The sequence below is a fragment of the Silene latifolia genome, chromosome X, assembly GCF_048544455.1.
Source record: "Silene latifolia isolate original U9 population chromosome X, ASM4854445v1, whole genome shotgun sequence".
In the NCBI taxonomy this organism is placed as follows: Eukaryota; Viridiplantae; Streptophyta; class Magnoliopsida; order Caryophyllales; family Caryophyllaceae; genus Silene; species Silene latifolia.
In genome coordinates, this window is record NC_133537.1 from 267,064,519 (window position 1) to 267,069,244 (window position 4,726).

The following is a 4,726-nucleotide window of genomic DNA, read 5'->3' on the forward strand; positions in this document are numbered from 1 at the left end:
GACTAAAAATAAGCGCGCTTATTATAATCGGAGCTTGTTGTTATCTTACCGATCATCACCATTAGTCGCCGGTAGTAACTCCGACAATCATACCGCTGCTACTCACCATTTTCTCACCACTCTAGAAATCACCGGTGACGTCACCGACAACCCCCTTACAACATCGGCGATCTCACTAACCACTACAGCCCAATCCACTATTATCACCACCGCGTTGAACCATGGTGAAGAGATAAGTTTGTTCTTGCCAAAACCATTAATTATTTGACGAAAACGAAGGAAGAAAACTAGTATAGAAGAGTCGTAAGTAACAGCTCCTATATTTTCTAAACCCATGAAAATGTTGTCAAATTTATTATGAATTGAAAACAACAATGAGATCGGAAATGGAAGAATCTTTAATGGAGAGATATAATTGCATGGATTCATTTAGTTTGTGTGGTGTTTAAGACTAGTGTTATTACTGTCAATGTGTAGTTATACTTATAGAACAAAATTGTTATTTGGAGTAGTGTGAGTGTGTGACTAGTGTCCTAGATAATCTGACAAAATGTCGGTAAACGAAGGTGTAATTGTAACACCCCCTCATACCAAGGTACCTTACCAAGGACTACCCCAGCATGAAAGACTGTTACCATCTCGGTTTCCCGAGGTTAGCATATCAAAGTTACCAATTCCAAACAACCTTTATTAAAGTATAAAGAGTTAGTGATTACATGTTTCCAAAACCAAACCAAACTATAACTGTGAAAGGTCTAACAACTACAAAGAATGCAAGCTAAGTCTCTTGACGGCGGAAGCTAGACTCGAGTGATGACTCCCCATGACTGTCCCATAGCTAAACATCTGCATTGCCTGTCATAATCTGCTCACCATCCCCGAATGGATCACCGCGGGTTTTACAAAACAACAACACGGGGTCAGTACCGTCCAATCAATATAAGAGAACAAACAATACAACCAGCTGATCATCCTCCATCCCCGGTCTCCCGATCTCACACAGTAACCGACTACACACCGAAGTGTGTAGCCCTGCCAGATTACCCATCGCAACGGGTAATCCTCGCCGCCGATGGGTGACCGCATGACCCATCCCCACCTAGTCCAGCTCATCAACGAGCGACTAATAATCCCTGTCCCTTAATGTGCACATCCCCTCCCGTGACGGGTTCCACGGAGGGCGAACTAGGGTGTGAAGCCACTCCCGCATGTGACTCCAACACAATCACACACACACAACATCATAGCTGTCACAACTGTTGGAGTTAGTGTCCTCCACAATAGTGCGTTAACATAATAAATCTCATTAATAGAATATCATCAGATATTTAATTATTTGATCCTCGTCAGTTGATTAACGTAAATCGATAACGGTTGGCTGACTAGAGTTTGACGTTATTGTCGTGAGCGGTGATCAATCGACCCCTTTTTCGGTCACACCTAAAGGAACGAACCCCAATTGATAACTAATTAATTGTATGCGATACAATTTATTTAGTCCCTTGATTTATAGACTAAGAGGTTAGTCGATTATTATTAGAGAGATTTCGAGTTGCGAACTCGAGGAGCGGCAGTTATTATTTAATTATGCGATAATTAAATAATAAGTTTTGGGAAACGGGTTTTAGTTAATTAATCGTAATTTACTAAAATTGTACTAATTGATTAATGTGATTAATATTAGTACGTAAATAATATGTGTAGTGGTACACGTATATTTACGGAGTGTATTGGACGAATTAATTATGGAAGTATTTAAACATGATACGATGTTTAAAATGAAAATTACACGGATTTGTGCGACAAATATAAAAACCAACATGGACCCGTATATGGTCATGTGGACCGTGTAAAATAAGTGTAATGGATGATTACTCACATAATCATTTTACCTTATTTTGTATACTACCATAATATATATCTTATACTACATTTTGCATGTGATGTAAGATAAAATTATAAGACAAAAATTGTCCACTTGTGTATACACCCACCCGCCACTTCCCTTTCCCTACACTCCATATATTTGTTCATTTGTTCACTCTACCTCTCTTACACACTTCACTTATTTGCATGTGAACATCTTCTTCCATCTCTCTACAATAATTCTCTAGTATACATTATTAATATTACTAAGAAAAGTTAGTGATATTACTAATATTATTATCAAGGGTTCATATTAATAAGTTACTAGTTCATACTTGTTAGTATTTTTGGGTTGTTCTTGGGTGCAACTTGGAGGAGACTTTCTAGTTGAAGGTTTTTCAAGGAGGATCATCCACATAATTTTAGCTCAAGAACAAATTAGTAAGGAGAACTAATTTGTGCCCATTTTACCTTATATTCAATGTAAGGAAATTGTTTTTCCTTATACTTTCTTTTTATGCTTTCATATTAGCATGCATGTTACATAGATCACATAAACAACAATTTATGAGATAAATTTATTTTATTAGAGAGTCTAATATGGATGTATGATCTTTTAAGTGGTATCATAGCATAGGCTTGTAATTTGCATGTTGATTTTAAGCATTTTAATGAATTATGAGATAATTAGTAAAAACTCAAAAATTGTGTTGGAAGAGGTTTTAGCACGAAATTTTTAGGACATGCATACCTACTGATCTCAAAAGGTTTGTGGAATTTTTTGGTGATTTGTGAAGTAATTTTGCTAATTTTAATGATTTTTGGTAGAAAACTGAGTCAAAATGTTGCATTTTAGTGAAAAATTGACTAAAATTAGTTAAATGTTGATTCGGTGCATGGTTTTTTTATGGTAGTTCATGCATGTTTTCGACTTATTGTATGCAAAAAGTTGAAGGTTGGTTCGGATTTTTGCATGTTTATTGATTTTTTGAGTAAAAAGTCGATAAAAGTCCAATTAATTAATCATAATTTTGAATTTTTTGATTCTGCCCATGATACATTTATGTAAATTTAAGAATATTATTTAAATATCAAAAGTGATTTTGCATGTTTGTTTTCACTTTGTTTTGATGTTTATTGGTTTTAGTGGTTAAAAACCGATAAATATCGATCTTTTTCTTCACAAACTTTATCCGGATTTTTTGGGCAATTTTTCTGACATTTTGGTGTTCTTGGGAGTGTTCCAGAATACTACAAAATTTTTGTTTCAATTTTTGGGTAATTTTTCAATTATTTTGGATTTTTACTTAAATATTATGATTTTATCGATTAAATTAGCAAATTATCACCAAATCAAACTAATAATTTGTCATAAAATTAGTGAGGACTAATTTTGAGGTTCAAATTAGTTTGGACAATTAGTTTGGACTTAAATGAGATTTAAGAGTTAATTATTGATTTTTACATGTTAAAAATCGATTAAATCCACAAAAACCGAGATAGATACCAATGAATGATAGGTAGGGCGATTTTGGCATCATATTTACAGCATTTTAAGCATATTTATTTCAGTTGAATGAATGATTGTCATTTATTTAAAGTATTTATCTTTTTGTACCTAGTATGGCCTAGTTAATTTTAATCGTTATTACCCGAAATGAATGGGAATATCGATTTGTTTGTAATTAAATACGATCTCGTATCGTCAGTTTTTAATTAATTAATAGTTTTATTTATTTTATTAATTAATGTATAATAGGAATAGCTATGTAATTCATTTGTAATAGTTATTTTACCGACGTTTCCAAAAGACGGATTACAACGAGACGGAGTCTATTTTTGGAAGGTGTTCCAAATCCCACAAGGAAGAGCCACTTATGGAATGAAGAGGCAAGTGACCAAGGAGTTGGTTTCCGAAATGTAATAGACTAGTTTTTATTAACTAGGAGGCCATACTAGGATTTATTCATATGCTTACATGTTTGCTTGTTTTATTTTCGCGCATGCCAAAATCGCCATTCACATGCATTTTATTTTCGCGGTTGTCAATTCACGTCATTTACATTCACCGAATTAATTCACTTATAAGGAATTTATGACTAAATTGACAAGATCTCTCACATAACTAAAATTGAGATTAGCCTTACCAATTAGTAACACCTATGAATCTCTTGTTCATTAGAGCCACGCTCGCCCAAGCGGGGTGTTCTCTTTTTACCTTGGGTAAGTAGGGTGGTAAGCGGTTATCACACGCCAAAATTGGTTGGACTCAATGGGATATAAGACGGTCTTGTGTTCCGGGGCTAGTAGATGAATTTGAGAAAATTCGTCAACCAAGAGTTCTAGAGGTAGAATTAGTCAACGTGACTTACTGAATTTACGCAATTATGGGATGTTTCGCCCAAGCGATGCTCATTTTCGTTCAATATTTGGGTCTTGGAATCATTTATATAATTTAGTGGGAGGTCATTATATAAATGCTAAAACTTGCTAAACATGTTTTTACAAGTAATTTTTAAAACAATGAATGTTAATTTTTCCTTTTTGTTGTAGCATTTTAATTCGCAATGGCAACTTCATCAACTCCATCGACTACTTCACTAGGAAAAGATTCGTGGCTAAGGTCCGTAATGGACAAATGTATTTTAAAAGATGACGGTAGTAACTTTCTTGAATGGGAATCCAACATCAAAAGTGTCGCGTTGTCGGACAATGTGCTCACTTACTTGACCGATGCTCCTCCTATCGAGCCCGGTGCAAGAGTTTCATCGGCGGTGCGGACCGCCTATGATGACTATGTGAGGATGTTGAATGATATCAAGAATGTGTTGATATGGTCAATATCGCCAAAGCTCAAGCT